Raw genomic sequence first — 19562 nt, 5'->3', positions numbered from 1 at the left:
CACCCCACCACTTCAGTGGCCCAGAGCAACATTCCCTGCTCCGTGGCCTCCACGGGAATGTGGGGAGAAGGCCAAGGAGAGATGAGCAGTGCATCTGAGGCTTCCAGACGAGGTGACCAGAAGCAGTGGGGGAGGTAGTGGCCCCAGGCAGGCATGGACCCCCTTCAACTTCTTCACTGGGGGAGGAGAGAAGGCTGGGAAGTCGGTCCTGTGCAAATGTGAGGGTTGGGGGAATGCCTACAGATGGGCTGAGGCACTCAGATTTACACCAGTCCCACCCATCCAGGGTCCCCCCACGTGCACACAAACAGGTGAGAACGTTTGTAAGGCTCTTGGTACTTCCCCTCAGTTCTGCCCTTACCTCCCCTGCTTTTCTGCCCCGTGATGCCTCGTTCCCATCCCCCACCCAGGACACAGGTCCCCCCAGAACCCCTTGGGTCAGGAAAAACCCGAAGTCCTCTTCTTTGCCTTCAGAGGCCTCCAGGACCTGCTCCTCACCCACTTTCCCCACCCACTTATCCTCCACACACCTGATGCTCCTGCATCAGCACCCAACTTGTGCTGCCACTAAGCTTCTGCTCAAGGAGAACTCTTCCCAAAATCAACTCAATGAAGACTTACCATTTTTTAAGGTCCAATTCAAGACATTATGTTCAGTTTTCAGATTTCTTCGAATTTAACCTCTTTTTTCCCCATATTCTTATAACACCCCGGGACTCTCAGACCTGCATGTTTCCTGTGTCTCCCCTGGGAAGGTGGGGTGGGGGTGTGTTTTCACTCAGCCTTGTGCTCTAACATTGCCCATCACAGTGCTTCATGTACGGGAGAGCTCAGCAGACGGCGAGTCTGGACTCACAAACTTCCTGCCCTTCAGACCCTGAGGTCAGTATAAGATCCTGACTTACAACAGCCATGAACAACTATATGGAAACAAACTGGACAACCTAGAAGAAATGGACAAGTTTCTGGAAACATAGTCTACCAAGACTGAGTCAAGAAATAGATCACTTGAACAGACCAATCACTAGAAATGAAACAGCAATAAAAAAAACCTCCCTACAAACAAAAGTCCAGGACCAGATGGCTTCACTGGGGAATTCTACCAGACATAACAAAACTCATGCCAATCCTCAGACTGTCCCAAAAGACTGAAGAGGAGGGAGTACTCCCAAACTCATTGTATGAAGCCACCAAAACCAGAGACACCACCAAAAAAGAAAATTACAGGCCAGTATCATTGATGAACATAGATGCAAAAATCTTCAACAAAACACTGGCAAACAGAATGCAACAGCACATAAAAAAGGTCATACACCATGAAAGAGTTGGGTTCATCCCAGGAACACAAGGATGGTTCAATGTATGCAAATCAATGTGATACACCACATCAACAAGAGAAAGGACAAAAATCACAGGATCATCTCAATACATGCAGAAAAGGCATTTGATAAACTTCAACACCCATTTATGATAAAAACTTACCAAAGTGGATACAGAGGGAACATACGTCAATATAATAAAAGGTACTTATGACAAACCCATGGCCAGCCTAATACTCAACCATGAAGAACTGAAAGACTTCCCACTAAAACCTGGAACAAGACAAGGAGGCCCACTCTTACCACTTTAATTCAACATAAGTCTTGGAAGTCCTTGCCGCAGCAATCAGGCTAGAAGAAGAAAAAGGATCTAAATTGGAAGAGGTAAAATTGTCATTATATGGGAATGACATAATACTATATATAGAAAAGCCTAAAAGCTCCACACACAAACTACTAGAACTACTAGAGCTGATAAAAGAATTCAGCAAGATAGCAGGATAAAAGATTAACATAACAAATCAGTTGCATTTCTTTACACTAACAAGGAAATAGCAGGAAAAGAGAGTAAAGAAACAATCCCTTTTAAAACTGCATCCAAAAGAATAAAATAAATCTGACCAAGGAAGTTAGATTTATATGCTGAGAACTACAAAACGCTGACAGTGGAAACTAAAGATAATTTAAAGGGGGGGGCGGTGGGAAGGGATAAATTGGGAGTTTGAGATTTGCAGATACTAACTACTGTATATACAATAAACAAATTTATACTGTATAGCACAGGCAACTATATTCAATGTCTTAAAGTAACTTTTGATTAAAAAGAACATGAAAATTTATATATGTATGTTCCTATAAAAAATGACTTAAAGAAGTGGAAAGATGCCCCATGCTCTTGGATTAGAATTAATATTGTTAAAATGGCCATTCTACCCAAAGCAATCTACAGATTTAATGTGATCCCTATCAAGTTACCCAGGACATTTTCACAGAACTGGAGCAAATAATCCTAAAATGTATAAGGAATCACTGAAGACTCAGAATTGCCAGAGCAACACTGAAGAAAAGAAAGAAGCTGAGGAATAACCCCCCTGGACTTCAGACAGCACTGCAGAGCTACAGTCATCAAAACAGCATGGTGCTGTAATAAAACAGGCATGCGGATCAATGGGGCAGAATAGAGAGCCCAGAAATAAACCCACAGACCTGTGGTCAATTAATCTACAAAAGAGGCAAGAGTATACAATGGAGAAAAGACAGTCTTTTCAACAAGTGGTGGAATAACTGGACAGCAGCATGTAAATCAATGAAGTTAGAATATTCCCTCATACCATACACAAAAATTAGCTCAGAATGGCTCAAAGACTTACACAAAAGCCAAGATACGATAAACTTGCTAGGAGAAAATATAGGCAAAACATTCTCTGACATAAATCTTAGCAGTGTTCTCCTAGGGCAGTCTCCCCAGGCAATAGAAATAAAAGCAAAAATAAACAAATGGGACCTAAACTTACAAGCTTCTGCATAGCAAAGGAAACCGTAAGTAAAACAAAACCACCACCTACGGAATGGGAGAAAATATTGGCAAATGATGTGATTGGCAAAGGTTTAATTTCCAGAATATGTAAACAGCTCATACAACTTAATTAAAAAAAAAAAAAAGCCCAATCCAAAACTGGGCAGGAGACCTGAACAAGCAGCTCTCCAGTGAAGACACACAGACAGCCAACAGGCACGTGAAAATGTGCTCAGTACCACTAATTATCAGAGACGTGCAAGTCAAAACTACAGTGAGGTGTCACCTCACACCTGTTGGAATGGCCATCATTCAAAAGTCCACAAATGACAAATGCTGGAGAGGATGTGGAGAACAGGGAGCCCTCCTACATTGCTGGTGATAATGTAGCTTGGTGCAGCCACTGTGGAAAATGATACGGAGATTCCTCAAAAGACTAAAAACAGACGTATTATGTGATCCAGCAGTCCCACTCGTGGGCATATACCAGGAGAGAACTCAAATTCGAAAAGATACATTCCCCCAGTGTTTATAGCAGCACTACATACAATAGCCAAGATATGGAAGCAACCTCAGTGTCCATCAACAGATGACTAGATAAGGAAAATATGGTATATTTATACAATGGGATACTACTGAGCCATAAAAAAGAATGAAATAGTGCCATTTGCAACAAAATGGATGGACCTAGAGATCGTCATTCTAAGTGAAGTAAGCCAGAAAGAGAAAGAATATTACCATATATCCCTCATGTGGAATCTAAAAAAAGAAAAAAGGACACTAATGAACTCATCTACAAAACAGAAGACTTGCAAACATAGTAAACAATCATAGGGTTGGGTTACTCGGGGGAAGGAGGTGGGAAGGGATAGATTTGGGAGTTTGAGATTTGCAAATGTTAAAATAGATTTAAAATTTTCTTCTGTATAGCACAGAGAACTATATTCAGTATCTTTTAACAACCTTTAATGAAAAAGAATATGGAAATTAATATATGTACTTATATGCATGACTGGGATGTGCTGTACACCAGAAGTTGACACATGTAACTGACTACTTCAAAAAAAATTAGAAGGAAAAGGAATTTGTAGTATCCCCAATCACATTCAACTTTTAATCAACAAACATCTGAGTCCCAGTGACATTTCAGGCACTTGGGGATACAGATGGACCTAGAGGTTATCATACTAAGTGAAAGCAGTCAAAGAAAAATATATGATACCACTTACATGTGGAATCTTAAAAAATGATACAACTGAACTTATTTATAAAACAGAAAGAGACAGACATAGAAAACAAACGTTTGGTCACCAAAGGGGAGGGAGGGAAGGATAAATTAGGAGAGTGGGATTAGCAGATACAAACTACATTGAAATAACAAGGTCCTACTGTGTAACATAGGGAACTGTATGTTCAATAGCTTATAATAACCTATGGTAAAAAATGTGTAACTGAACTGCTATGCTGTACGCCAGAAACTGTCAACACTCTATATCAACTATACTTCAATTAAAAAATAAATAGCCTTGAGAAACCATCAATAAAATGAAAGGCTGCCTATGGAATGGAGAAAACATTTGCAAATCACATTTGATAAGGGTTAATTTCCAAAGCACATAAAGAATTCATATAACTCAATACAAAAAAAGAGCCAATCTAATTAATAAATGGGCAGAAGACCTGAGGAGACATTTTCCCAAAGAGTATGGACAGCCACAAGGCATGTGAAAAGATGCTCCACATCACTGATCATCAGGGAAATGCAAATCAAATCCACAGTAAGGTACCACCTCACACCACTTAGAAGGGCTCTCATCAAAAAGACAAGTCACAAGTGGTGAGGAGGGTGTGGAGAAAAGGGAGCTCCCCTGCACCGTTGGTGGGAATGTGAATGGTGTAGCTGCTGTGCAAGGCAGTATGGAGGTTCCTCAAAAGTTTAAAGATAGCACTCCCATATGGTCTAGCCACTCCGCTCCTGGGTGTTTATCCAAAGGAAACTAAAGCGTGAACTTGAAAGGACGTATGATCGCTGCAGCTTTATCTGCAGTAGCCAAGATATGGGAGCAGCCTAGTGCCCAGCAGTGAAGGAAAGATGAACAGCGAAAGTGTGAAAGTGTGGCACACACACTGTGGCATCGGCCAGTCAAGACTGGAATCTCACCAGTGCGACAACGTGGATAGACCTTGAAGGCATCATACTAAGTGGAATCAGTCAGACAGATACAACACGATCTCACTTACATGTGAAACCTAAAAAAACCCACAAAAATCACAGGTACAGAGAACAGATCTGTGGTCGCCAGAGGCAAGGAGTAGAGAGTGGGCAGAGTGGGTGACGGGTCCACAGGTACAAACTTCCGGTCGTAAAACTGAGTCCTGGGCTGTGATGCACAGCACGGTGACCACGTTCACAGTACGGACTGCATGTCTGAGTCACTAAGAGAGCAGACCTTAACAGCTCTCATCACACAGAGATGCGTGGCCGTGTGGTGACGAGTGCTGGCTGCACCACCGGGACTGTTCCGCTGCGCAGGCAGAGACGGAATCACTGCGCTGCACACCTGAAACGGATGGGACAGGTCAGCTACATCTCGGTTAAAAAAGGGGCCTGGTGCAGAGTGACACAAGCATGGGGGCCCGCAGACCTGGGTTACACCTGCCATCCTGCAGCAGCAGGTCTGGACTGAGCCCCACTTCCCAAGCCTTTTCATTCGGATGAGAAATTACACAGTTCCTTAAAAAGCAGCTCAAGCCCTTATAGAGGGACGCCTGACAGAACAATGCAACAGCACTTCAGAAGTGTCACGGTCCTGGGACAGAGGGCTGAGGGACTGTCCCAAGCAGAAGGGGGCTGAAGCGTCCAGGGCTACAGACGCTGGACCCCGGGGCAGGAAAGAGGCATGAGCGGGCCGGCCGAAGGACGCACGTCGGGTGACGGCGCCGCGGCCTCGCGCCCCCGTCCTGCTGAGCCTGCTCGGCTGGGACATGGACGCTCGGATCGGGAAGGGCCCAGGGCAGCACGCTAAGTAATTAGTAACTCCTTGTGCTAGTTTCACAAGGTTTTCTGTTTGAAATTATTTCAAAACAAAGAATTTAATAGTAAAAGAGAAAAAAATGTACATTTTAAAACTACATGTACAAGACAATCAGGAAATTTTGAACCTGACTGAACATTTGAAGATGTTAAGGAACTATTAACTTTTAGGTGTTTTGTTTTAGCAAAGGGTCCTTATTTTTTGGAGACATGTACCCACATGGTGAGGGCTGGCGCACACAGTGACATCAGTCAGCCAGCAGCGACCTTTAATCCCTGAGGCGCAGCCAGGGGCCGGGACACGGCCGCTGCCTGAGGCTAAGGCCTGGGGCGTCCAAGGTGACTGAGGCTAGAGGGGTGTGTCTGCGTGGATGCGCCTTCACGCATGTGTGCACGGTGTGGGGCAGAGACCTGGGGAAACAGGCGGCTGCAGCCTTGAAGACCAGGGCAGGGAGCCCGCGTTTCAGGGCTGGGGTGCCAGGGAAGGCACTCAAGCAGTGGACGGAGCGGACTCGGGGTCAGGGGAGCCTCTCAGGCTCAGTCTGCTCCTCTGACATGTGAGTGTGACCTGAAGCCGGGAAGACCCCTTTCAAGCTGGGACTTCTCTTTCCAGGCAGGTGACAACCCTGCCTCACCTGCAGTGGTGCAGGCAGAACGGACTGTCCTGGGCCAGGCGGCGCTCTGACTAAAAATACCCACCTGCTCCCACCCGTCAGCCTGAGGGACTGAAGTTTCTGCTGTCACCGTCACAGCTCTGGCCAAGGCACCGTGACAAAGAGACACCTGCCCACCCCTGCCTGGGACATGGGGCGTGGAGGGCACGGCCCCTCCTGGGGTTTTCAAACTGTGCTTTTATGGCCAAAGGAGGGCAGTGCCGCACCCCCGCCCCGCCCCCAGCCTCGCGCACGGCCAACAGGACCACAGGGGACACGCCTCGCAGGGCTCCGCTGCGGGTGGGACAGAGGTCGGGGGGAAGGTCTGTGGCGCCTCGGAGCAGCCAGGGGACAGGCAAGGCTCAAGCCGGCCACCCAGCCTCCTGCAATGAGGCTCCAAAAAGTTCTCAGGAGTGTTTCTGGGTAGAGAGCCACCAGCAGGGAGCCTTCCTGTCACCAAACAAGGACGCAACCCTGGGGCCCACAGGCCGCCACCCCCTTGCGGCAACACCGCGTTCACCTTCTGCTGCCGCTCTGCGAGGCTTGGCCCAGGAACACTGGACACCAGCCAAGGCTCCTTCTCCATGGGACCCACATGTGAAGCTTGGCCGGAGGGAGTGACAGCTGGCCCGGCTTAATCCAGGAACAAAGGACGAGGAGGGGGGTGATGGAAACTGAGCACAGAGGAATGCGAGTGGCAGCAGGGACAGAGAACAGGGCTGCCCGCGACCCTGACCTGGGCAGAAACAGTTCGAGGCGTTCTGGGAGGACCCTGAGCCCACGCAGCTGAGCCCATGCAGTCGCCAATTTGATGGCACAAACTCACCCTCCCACTTTGCAAAAAATGAAGTTAGGTTCAGAACAGCAAAGGCGCAGTGAGACTGCTTCTGCCACGGCAATCCCAAGACCCCGACTACGGAACACAGCGGGGGTAAGGCGCTCTGCCCACAAGCCCAGGACGGGCATCTGCGGCCTCAACGGTGCTGGTTCCCGGACCTGAGCAACGGGCTTCCTCAAAGGGGCAGCGCAGAGGAGGAGTCCTGAACCTGCAGCTTCGGGCCCGTCTAGTCACTGACCAGCGACACTGGGCAGCTCACCGCCCTGCTGGGCAGGAAGTGGAGGGGGCAGTCTGATGGCCAGGCTCCTTCCTCCAGCATCTGGAGGGCAGGACTGATAACACAGTCTTTTCGTTAATGTTTTCCGCCTAGAAAAGACATCTGTAATCCACTGGGTTCCCACGATAGCGAAGAGTTCCCCACATTAATCCGTAAAGTCACTGCCATGCTAGCAGACTTCTCTTAGAACTTGGTAAGCTGGTCGTAAAGTTCATACACAGGGAAACAGCCCAGATTTAGCCGCACTATGTGAGGAAGACCTGGGGGGCCTCCTGCCTCTGGACCTCAGGTCGCCATGTGGTCCGGCAACACGAAGACCTCTGCCACCCCCTGGGGAGGCTGCGGGATGGCTGCTCCCCTCTCCAAGAGCGGGGATTCTCTGCGAGGTGGGCAGGCAGGGGCAGTTCAGGACCACGCGGGGCCCTACTAAAGATGCATTTCCTCACACTTCACCTCACTCCCTGAATCAGGAGCTCTGTCTACTGACCAGCTGCCGAGTGACCTTGTGCCCATGTAAACGGGTGACCCCGCAGCTGGCAGAAGCCCCGCCAGGGCACCAGGAGCCTCCGAGGGCAGTGACCGCACGGCCTGCAGCTGATGTTAAACGACCTGGTGGCTGCATTTTCCCCAATCCTCTCTGGCCTCGTGACCCTCCAAGCCAGGACTCCCACGCCAAGGAGTCTAAATTAGTGCACAAGGTCACCGTGAACCGACTGTGGACGGGACGCGCTGAGACCTGGCTTGTTCTTCGCTGGAGGTGCACAGATAAGCTGCTAGGACCCCTGACCGCTGCCCGCTCCCTGGGATGCGGTGCCCAGGCTGTGGGTGGGGTGGGGCAAGGCTAGGGCCATGACTCCCAAATCCCCATAAAATTCTAACTGAGCCTTGAGCCAGGCTGCTGGGCTGCAGGTCTGAGAGGTATGAGTCATTGAGACAGGGTCTCCCTCTAGGTCGCGCCCTATCGCCGGCAGCGCAGTGGAGAGCTGGGCGGCGGGGTCAGGCTGGGACACCGGGGACGGAGACCACAGGCTCCCTCGACTGGGGAGCTCAGGACTGAGCCGCACACAGACCTGTGACACATGCTGCCAAGAAGCCCTGGAAACTGCCCTCCGGCTGAACAGAGGACCTTAGTGTGTGCGTCTCCTGCAGGAGGCTGTGGGGAAGCCACTGGGAGAGCAGAGTCTGACCCCTGCCAGCCAAGGACAGCCAGGGGTCAGTCCTTCTGGGGGAGCTGAGTGCACTGTGATCTCAACCTGGCATCCAGGGCAGCCCTGGAGTCGGACCAAGGAGGCCAGGTCCAGAACCACCCACTCCTCTGCCGGCCGAGCTGGCCCTGGGCTGGGAGCCTATGAGGGTCCCGCTGCTGCAGAGGAAACCAGGCGCCAGGGGGCAGGGAGGGTCTCTCAGTCCCGGGCTTGGCCTGACCCACGACCCACGCACAGACTGCAGCTCTTCTTCACGTAGCGAGGGCCTTGCAAAAGGATCAGTCCACTGGGCCCACATCAGGCCTGCTTGTCCGGGAGATGAGGGAAGAGAGGAGAGACCGGGGGCCTGGGAGAGTCTGGAAAATCATTTGGGACAAAAGCTTTGCCCGGGGACAGAGAAGGGAGGAGGTGAGCCAGAGGTTCTCAGAGGCAAGGCAGATGCCACACATTCAGGGCAGCGGGGAAGAATCTCTTCAAAGGAAAAACCGAGCTCATCCCCACGGGACAGCCAGACTCCGTCCAGGGAAGCTGCAGAATTTGGGGTCAGAGCCATCCCTGCCGTGCCCGTCCTTGGGACGGGCAGGCGGGCCCCGTATGTGCTGGTTATGAACAGTAATTCATGCAAAACACGAGCCCAGAGGCTTTACAATCCTGGGGAGTTCCCAGTGGCTTATTTCCTCTGTGACCTCACCAGTTAGTGGGCAGTGTACCCACCGCCCTCCTTCAAAACCCTCGGGTGTCATTTCTGGAAGGCAGACCCCGCGGCGTGGGTGCTCCTTGTCCAAGCCTGTCCGCGTCCAGGGGACAAACACTGCATTCAGGGTACGGGGCTGAGTGAGGTGACGACAGGATGGAACATTCCTGCCTCTGCTAGGACACAACACAGCGGAGCCCAGCCAGAGGGCGAAGCAAGCCACCTGTGCTCAGGAGAGACGGAGACTGTGACCGTGACCAGCTTGCCAGCAACGCTCTGATTTTCACCCCGGACCGGTGCCGGCCGCAGCCCTGCCGCTGCGATTTGAGAAGCACAGAGAAAACACTGGCTCGGTGCTCGGCCAGTGAAGGGTCACTCACCCATAAGCACATTTGAGGGAGAAACGCCAACATTTCTTAGCAAGCTGCTTAAATGATGCACGTCTCCTTTTCTACTAGAGTCTGAAGACCCCCCCCATCCCCGCACAGGCTGGCGGTCATGGCTTCTGTCCCCTGCTCCCCTCCTTAACGGGAAGGACAAAGGACACTGCTGACAGACAGCACCCAGGAGCCCTTCAAGGCAGAAGGGCCTCCTTAGTTTTCAAATCATCAGAATAACGAAGCCGGGAGCTGGGAAGCAGCAAGCTGCTCCGAGAAACACAGACGGGACCTCCCAGGTTCAAAGATCACAGGGGTCGGCGGGGTGGGCTGGCTGGTGCTGCCCCCTGCTGGCCACCTCCCGGGTGCCGGCCTGTCCACAGGGACCGGGCTCTTGGGCGGACACAGGTCTGGACGCGCGCAAGGGGAGGGGCGGAGAGAAGGAGTGGGAGTAGCGGAAGGGGGCGACTTTCTCTAACATTAGGCCCTCACCTCTAACCTTCTCGAATGTTCTTCTACAGTTTTAAGAATAACATGATGAGAAAGTGATGTGCGGACCCCAGCCTCGCAGTGGACTTGCCCGGTGGGTGACACTGTCCTGGGGAGAAGGGGTGGCTCCAAGGACGTGACACCTGGAGGGGGGGGCGAGCAGCTGCATCCTGTCACCCTCCTGACACCAGCGTCATAAATATCCGGTGATGGACTGTGGGGATACAAGGTCATCTCTGCAGGCACCTGGCTGGCCCAGCGGGGGATAGACCTCACCCCTACATGAGCTGGACGCTGTCTCTGTGCTGGAAAGTTCTGGGGACACAGAGTAGAGCCGACTGGGGTTCTCCGTGGGCGGACTCCAGCCCTCCGGGCCCTTCCCAACCCCCACGGCGTGCCCGTGCGCCGGTGGTCCCCACCCTCCTCCTCTCCGTATTCCCTGTCCTGTTTCCTTCTATTTCCATTTATTCCTTTGCTGTTGCTGCCATCCGTGGAGCTGTTTACTGCAAAGTAAACGTAGGTGTCGCCTCACATTCCCAGGAGGAACTTACACAGAAAAGTAGCAAACCCTAAAGATAAAGTGCTGTGTATCGTTCACACCCTAGAGAAGGAGCTTCAGGCCAGTACCCAAAGCCGAGGATACAAACAGCTGAAAGTTCCTTCGAGTACTGGTGGGCGTTTCCTTTGGGGTTTTGTCATAAATGAGTGACGTGTGTCTTCAAATCTCCATGGACCTGCGTCCTTGCAGTAGGTTTCTATGTTAACGGGCTTAAAGACCGTACTGAGTGATCCCACTGATTTTATTTTTGGCGTATCTGTTTCTGAAGTTCAAGAGAAACAAACATGATGCCACACGGTAAATAATAAAGTATTTCTATATTCTGGAGGCTGAATGTTGCTTTTCTAACGCCCGTCAGTGGGGAGCGCGGCGGGGGAAGCAGGCGGCCCGGGCCGCATCCTGGCTCTGTCCCGCCCAGTCTGCGTTTCCCAGCTGCGGTCTGGGCGCCGACCTCCGTCCACCAAGGCCAGAGAGGGCCTCCCCCTGCCTGAGCGGTCGCTTCCCCAGGGCCAGTGCTCTCGCTAAGTCCAGGCTGTTGTCACCTGGTGAGGCTTCAGTTTTTCAGTATCTGCTTTTTCCTCATGATTGGTGGATTTCCCTTCCTGCTCTCAATTTTAAAATTAAGATGTTTAGGCCCATTTTTTCAGAGCTTGGCCAAGATGGTGGAGTAGGAAGACCTTGAGCTCACCTACCCCAATGGGCGCCCCAAAATCACACTATTTACAGACCAACCATCCGTGCAAAACACTGGAAACTACCAGAAAAAAATCTTCAACTAAAGACATAAAGAAGGAGCCACGTGGAGACGCGTAGGAGGGGCAGAGTCGTGACACAGCCCAGACCCACACCCCCGGGGGAAGCCCACAAACAGGAGCAGAATCACAGTGCGCAGCGTCTCCCACGGGAGCGAGGGCTGAGCCCACACCGGGCTCCCCGGCCTGCGGGTCCTGCACTGGGAGGACCAGCCCCCAGAGTGTCTGGCTTAGAAGACTGGGGGAGCTTACTTTCAGGCTGCATGGGGGAGAGACCCCACTCTCAAAGGGCGCACACAGAATCTCACCCCCTCCAGGACCCAGGGCAGAAGCAGTAACTTGAAATGAGCCTGGGTCAGGCCCACCCACTGATCCTAGAGCGTCTCCGGGAGCAGCGGGGCACCTGCGTCTCAGCTGGGGACACAGACGCTGGCAGCAGCCATCGGGAGCTCCTGCCGCGGGGCCGCGGTGGAATCCTTTCTAGCTCATTGGCCCCAGGGTCCCGCTCTGTCCACCCACCAGCCTGAAGGCACCAGGGATGCCCCAGGCCACTCAACTAACTGGGCAGAGGCACAGCCCCACCCACCAGCAGACAAGCTGCCTTAAGACCCCCAAGCCCACAGCCGTCCTTGGACATGGCCCAGCCCACCAGTGAGGAGGCACCAGAGCCCCTGGGACACACTTCTGCCCACCAGTGGGCAGGCACCAGCCCTGGGACCCCCAGTCCTGCCCTCCAGCAGGCCAGCCTGAGCCTTGGGGCCAGCCGCACCCACTCGTGGGCCCACACCAGCGACCCAGGACGCAGCTCTGCCTGTCAGTGGGCCGGGCTCCCCTGGGCCCTGGCCCCACCTGTCAGCAGGCCAGCATCAGATCCTGGGACCCTGGCCCCACAGCAACCCACCCCAGGGCTGGGTCTGCCCACCAGAGGGCCAGAGCTATCCCTGGGACCCCCCAGGGCCCCACAGCCAGCTCCCCGTGACCCGGCCCCTCCAAACAGTGGCCAACAGTCTCCCCACAAGACAGGACCTGCTAACCAGACTACCAGGGACCATCAAGGCCTGCTGGACCATCCACAGTCATCACCCCACCACAGCAGAGGGCCCCACACCACCTACATAGGGGAAATCCTAGATCACAAGCTCTGGTGACCAGAGCAGAGCGTGCCGCTAGGACGCACGGACATCTCCCGCAGAAGGCCACTTCTCCAAGGTCGGGCAACGTAATCAACCTACCAGATACGTGGAAATAAAAACAGCAAATCAGGCAAAATGAGGCAACAGAGGAACATGTTCCAAAGGAACAAGACAAAACCCCAGAAGAACTAAGTAACGTGGAGAGGGCAATCTGCACGACAAAGAGTTCAAGTGACGATCATAAAGAGGGTCAAAGAACTTGGGAGAAGTCAGATGTCTTAAATAAAGAGTTAGAAAACATACAGCAGCAGCAAATAGATGAAGAATACAATAACTGAGTGACCAGCACACTGGAAGGAATGAGCAGTAGATTAAACAGCACAGCACAGACCAGTGAGCTGCAAGACAGCAGTGCAAACCGCCAAAGCTGAACAGAGAAAAGAAAAAAGGAAAAGAAACGAGGACCGTTTAAGAGACCTCTCGAATGAGATCGAACACACTAATATTCTCATGACAGGTTCCCAGCAGAAGAGAGAGAGAGAGAAAGGGGCAGAGAACATATCTGAAGACATAAAAGCTGAAAACGTCCCTAACTTGGGAAAGGAAACAGACATCCAGGTCCAGGAAGCACAGAGAGTTCCAAACAGGACAAACCCAAAGACCAAACCAAGACGTGCCGTAAATTAAAATGACAAAAATCAAAGACAAAGAGAGAATACCAAAAGCAGCAGCAAGAGCAGCACGTTGCGCACACGGGGGCCCCCACAGCGCCGGGGGCTGGCTTCTCAGCAAAGCCTGCCGGTCAGAAGGGGGCGGTGCGACCTCAAGCGACTAAGGGGAAACCTGGATCAAGAATGCCTTGCACTGCAAGGCTTTTGTTTGGATTTGATCAGAAGTTTTACAGGCAAGCAAAAGCTAAGAGTTCACCACCAAACCAACTCTACAAAAACGTTTAAGCGACTTCTTGAAGTGAGAAAGAGAAGGCCACAACCAGAAACATGAGAATTACAAAAGGCACAGCTTCTCGGCAAAGGTAACTATAAAGACAATCAGTCAGTCCCATACCAGGCTAGCAGGAAGGTTAAAAACCAAAGTAGTAAAATCATCTATATCCACAGTAAGCAGTGATGCGACACACAAAACAAAAAGACGTAAAATACGTCAAAACAGCAATTGTGAGCAGATGCACGGTTGCTGAAATGCATTCGAAATTTAAGCAGTTGGCAACTTAAAATTAACCATGTGCAAATACAGACTGCTACATGTAAACCTCATGGTAACACAAACCAAAACTCTGTAACAGATACACATACAAAGAAGAGAAAGGAATCTAAACAGAACACTGAAGACTCATCAAATCACAAAAGAACAAAAAAGAACTGCAAAATAACCCGGAATCAGTTAACAACATGGCCACAAGTACATACCTATCAAGAATTACTGTAAATGTCAATGAACTAAATGCTCCAACCGAAAGGCACAGAGCGGCTGAATGGATGCAAACGCAAGACCCACAGATACGCTGCTTACGACAGACCCACTTCAGAGCTAGAGGCACGTTCAGCCTGAAAGTGAGGGGATGGAAAACACGCATTCTATGCCCTTGAAAGCCAGGACAGCAACACTCGTATCAGACAAAACAGACTTTAAAGCAAAGACCATAACAGGAGACAAAAATGGACACTACATGATGATCAAGGGAGCAATCCAAGAAGATACAACAATTATAAGTATAAATACAGGATCACCTAAATACATAAAGCAAACCTGAATAGACACAAAGGAAGAACTCGACAGTAACACGACAGGAGTGGGGGACTTTAAACACCACACCTACTTCTGGACAGATCATCCAGACAGAGAATGAGTAAGGAAACACTGGCCTTAAATGACACATTAGACCAAATGGACTTAACTGATATTTACGGAACACTCCATCCAAAAGCAGCAGAATACATTCTTCTCAAGTGCACATGGAACATTCTCCAGGACAGATCACATGTTGACCCACAAAGCCAGCCTCAGAAATTTAAGAAAATTGAAATATCAAGCATCTTTACTGACCATGCTATGAGCTAGAAATCAACCACAAGGGAAAAACCTGCAAAAAAACACAAACACCTGGAGGCTAAACAATATGCTACTAACCAACCAACAGATCACTGAAGGGAGCAGAGAGGAAATCAACACACCTGGAGACAAGTGACAGCGAAACCCCGACAATCCACAACCTCTGGGATGCAGCAGCAGCAGTTCTAAGAGGGAAGCCTACAGCAATGCAAGCCGACCTCAAGAACCAAAAACAATCTCAAACAACCAACCTGAACTTATGCCTGAAGAAACCAGAAAACGAAGAACAAGCAAAACCCAAAATTACTAGAAGAAATCATAAAGATTGGGGTGAAAGTAAATGAATTAGAGACTAAAAAAACTAAAAGATCAATGAAATTAAGAGCTGGTTCTCTGAAAAGAAACAAAATTGATAAACCTTTAGCAGACTCATCAAGAAAAAAAGGGAGAGGACCCAAGTCTATAAAATCAGAATGAAAAAGAAGTTACAACTGACACCACAGAAATACGAAGTATCACAAGAGATTACTACAAACAACTGTATGCCAATAAAATGGACAACCTAGAAGAAATGGACAAATTCTTAGACACGTACCATCTCCCAAGACTGAACTAGAAGAAACAGAAAATGTGAATAGACCAATTACCAGTCCTGGAATTGAATCAGTAATTTAAAAACTTCCAAGGAAACCCAGTCCTGAACCAGACAGCTTCACAGGCAAAGTCTACCAAACACTCAGAGCAGAGTTAACACCTGCCCTTCTCAAACTATTAAAAAAACTACAGTGGAAGGAACACATCTGAACCCATTCCACAAGGCCACCATCACCCTGATACCAAAACCAGAGAGAGGGCTCACAAAAAAGAAAATTACAGGCCAGTATCACTGATGAACATTAATGCAAAAATCCTCAATATTAGCAAACTGACTCCAACAATTCATTAAAAAGACTATACACTATGATGAGTGGGATTTATCCCAGGGGTGCAAGGATTTTTCAATATCTGAAAATCAATGAGATACACATTAACAAATCAAAGAATAAAAACCACATGATCATCTCAACAGATGCAGAAAAAGCTTTCGATAACATTCAACATCCACTTATGATAAAAACTCTGCAGTACTGGGTATAGAGGGACACACTTCAACATAATAAAGGTCACCCATCTGTGACAAGCCCACAGCTCACGTCATACTCAATGGAAAAAGGCTGAGACTGAGATCAGGAACAAAACAAAGGCCACTCTCTTTTATTCAACACAGTATTAGAAGTCCTAGGCGCAGCTATCAGACATAAAGAAGAAATCAAAGAATCCAAGCAGAAGAGGAAAAAGTAAAACTGTCACTGTTTGCAGATGACATGATTCTAGACATAAAAAATCCTAAAGACGCTACCAGAAAACTACTGCAGGTCATCAGTGAATTCAGTAAAGTTGTAGGATAGAAAGTTATTACACACATGTCTGTTGCATTTCTATACACTCACAGTGAAGTATCAGGAAGAGAAATTAAGAAAACAATCCCACTTACCATTGCATCAAAAAGAATAAAATACCCAGGAATGACCCTAACTACAGGGGTAAAAGACTTGTACTTGGAAAACTACAAGACATGATGAAAGAAATTGAAGATGGCACAAACAGACGGAAAGATACACCATGTTCATTGATTAAAAGAACTAATATTGTTAAAATGACCATACTACCCAAAGCAATCTCCATATTCAATGCAATCCCTATCAAAATACCTACAGCATTTTTCACAGAGCTAGAATAATTCTAAAATTTGTATGGAAACACAAAAGACCCTAAGTAGACAAAGCAATCTTGAAAGAAAAACAGAGCTGGAGGAATCATGCTCTCTGACTTCAGACTGTACTACAGAGCTACAGTAATCAAAACAGTATGGTACTGGCACAAATACAGACACATAGAACAGAATGGAACAGAATAGAAAACCCAAAAATAAACCCATGCACTTATGTTCACTTAATCTACGACAAAGGAGGCAAGAATATACAATGGGGGAAAAGACAGTGTCTTCAATCAGAGTTCGCAAAACTGGACAGCTATATGTAAAGAGTGAAATTAGAACATTTTCTCACTCCATTTACAAAAATAAACTCAAAATGGATTAAAGACCTAAATATAAAGCTGGAAACCATAAAACCAGAAGAAAACACAGGCACAACGTTCTGACATAAGTTGTAGCACGTTCTGTGTGTGTGTGTGTGTGTGTGTGTATGTATAGTTGGATCTGTCTCCTCAAAGGAAACAAAAGCAAAAATAAACAAATGGGACCTAACTAAACTTAAAAACTTCTGCACAGCAAAGAAAACCATCAACAAAATGAAAAGACAACCTACTGAATGGGATAAAATATTTGCAATTACTAATTATATATTTTGGATATTAACCCCTGAACAGCTCATACAACTCAGTATCAAAACCAAGACAAAAACAACCTGATTAAAAAGTGAGCAGAAGACCTGAGTAGACATATTCGCAAAGAAGACATACAGATGAAGATGCTAAACCGCACTAAACAGCTGGGAAATCAAAATCAAAATCACAAGATATCATCTCACATCTGTCAGAATGACTATCATCAAAAAGACCACAAATAATAAATGTTTGTGAGGGTGTGGAGAAAAGGGAACCTCGTGCTCTGCTGGTGGGAATGTAAACTGGTACAGCCACGGTGGAGAACAGTACAGAGGTGCCTCAAAAAAAAAAAACAAAAAAACAAAAAAACTACCATATGATCCAGAAATTCCACTCCTGGGTACATATCTGGAAAAAATAAACACTAAATTCAAAAAGATTTATGCACCCCAATGTTCATGGCAGCACTGTTTACAATAGCCAAAACATGGAAGAAACCTAAATGTCCATCAACAGATAACTGGATAAAGAGGTTGTGGTATATTTACACAATGGAATACTACTCAGCCATAAAAAATAAAACAATGCCATTTGCAGCAATATGGATGGACCTGGAGGATATTATACTTAGTGAAATATTTCAGACAGAGAAAGACAATTACTCTGTGTTATCTTTTATATGTGGAATCTAAAAAACACGACAAATGAATGAATGTAACAAAACAGACTCACTGATACAGAGAACAAACTAGTGGTTACCAGCCGAGAGAGGGGAAGAGGGAGGGGCATGATGGAGGTGGGGATTAAGAGATACGAACTACTAGGTATGAAATATATAAGCTACAAAGTTACACTGTACAGCACAGGGAACACAGCCAGTATTTTACAAGAACTTTAAATGGAGTATAATCTAAAAACACTGACTCACTACATTGTACATCTGAAGTAATACTGTAAATCAACTATACCTCAATAATAATAAAAATCAAAATGTTTTTTAAATATGCAATAAGGAGACTTCACAGAAAAAGCAAAAGGCTCAAAGAGTGAAGGGTACATCTTCCCATCCCTGTCCCCAGCCTCCCACCTCCCCGCCTGAGAGGCACCGCGACAGCCATGCCCCAAAGATGCCCAAGGTGTGTTTGCAGGAACACGTCTTAAATGCCATTTAGTCTGCGGACGAGCCACCCACGGCTTCTCTTCCGACGCCCCCGCAGCAGCTCTGTCTGCTCCCCCAACTGTTTTTACGCACTTTCTCGAACTCGTTGCCTCGTGGTGGGCCCCGGGCAGTTCCCGCGCAGAGCACCCGGACACAGCCCCGCGGGCGGCGGGCGGCGGGCGGGCTCACACCCGGGTCCTCCCTCAGGGCGGAACCCGCTCACCTCGCCTTCCTCCCCACGCCGCAGCTCACGGAGGCCTGCTGCGAACCAGCCCACGGGGCAGCGCTGGGTCACGTGACTCCCCTCCCTGGGGACCGCCCCTGGCCCCTCTCCCCTTTTTCTTGCTGGTCTGCTCTTGAGAAAATAAGCCCTTTGTCACATGGGTCGTCAGTATCTTCTTCCAGTTTGCCCTGTTTTTGTTTTGTTTTTTTAATTTTGCCAAAAAGAAATGGCACATCATTATGTAATTAATCCATCTCCTCTTTTACGACTTTGGGATTCTTAAGCTACCAACTACACCTTCTTCATTCAAGAGTATAAATATAATTGACCATGTTGTGTGTTTTTGTGGCTTTATTTTTTTACATTAAATCTGAGTCATCTGGAACTTATTTCCATACGGGAGTGAGATGCAATTACGTTTTTCCAGCGCGTCACTCAATCCCAACGCTGTCTACTGAAGGGTCCACCTCCCCAGGAGGGACACTAGGGACGGAGAGCCCCCTCATATTCCGCATTTCTATTTTAAGATATCCTATCCATCCGAAGTGGTCCCTCCTGTGCCTGCCGTCCGTTTCCCCTGCCCCCTTTCTCAGGGGACCTAACACACTTCTAAGTGTGCGTGGTCGCCAGGTGCACAGACCCTCCGACTGCGTCCCCGCCCCACAGGAAGGTCCCCGCGAGGCCCACCCACCCTGGCCTTCACCCCCTCTAAGGGGCTCCTCGTGTACTGCTTCTAACGCTCACAGTAACCCAGGAGGCGGGAGGCGGCCCAGGGTCAGGGCGGAGAGGGGCTCCGGGCAAGACCAGGCAGGACCGGCCTCGGCATCCATGCCTGTGGTCCTAGAAGCAGGGGCAGAAGCCGTGGGGCCCGTGCGC

General features: G+C 48.9%; 1 protein-coding gene and 1 long non-coding RNA gene across 4 annotated transcripts in view; one reads left to right on the top strand and one right to left on the bottom strand.

The window, feature by feature from the left end:
• Positions 1–19562, bottom strand: part of IL17D (interleukin 17D) — a 31607-nt gene that overhangs the window by 3267 nt on the left and 8778 nt on the right. The window lies entirely within an intron of this gene.
• LOC140701050 (uncharacterized) lies at positions 6376–11286 on the top strand. Its single transcript, XR_012079806.1, has 2 exons — positions 6376–10212; positions 10435–11286. It is a non-coding gene; the product is annotated as an uncharacterized lncRNA (long non-coding RNA).

The sequence above is a fragment of the Vicugna pacos genome, chromosome 14 (assembly GCF_048564905.1).
Source record: "Vicugna pacos chromosome 14, VicPac4, whole genome shotgun sequence".
Taxonomy (NCBI): Eukaryota; Metazoa; Chordata; class Mammalia; order Artiodactyla; family Camelidae; genus Vicugna; species Vicugna pacos.
The sequence above is the reverse complement of the archived record's forward strand: the minus strand, read 5'-3'. Positions and strand labels throughout refer to the sequence as shown.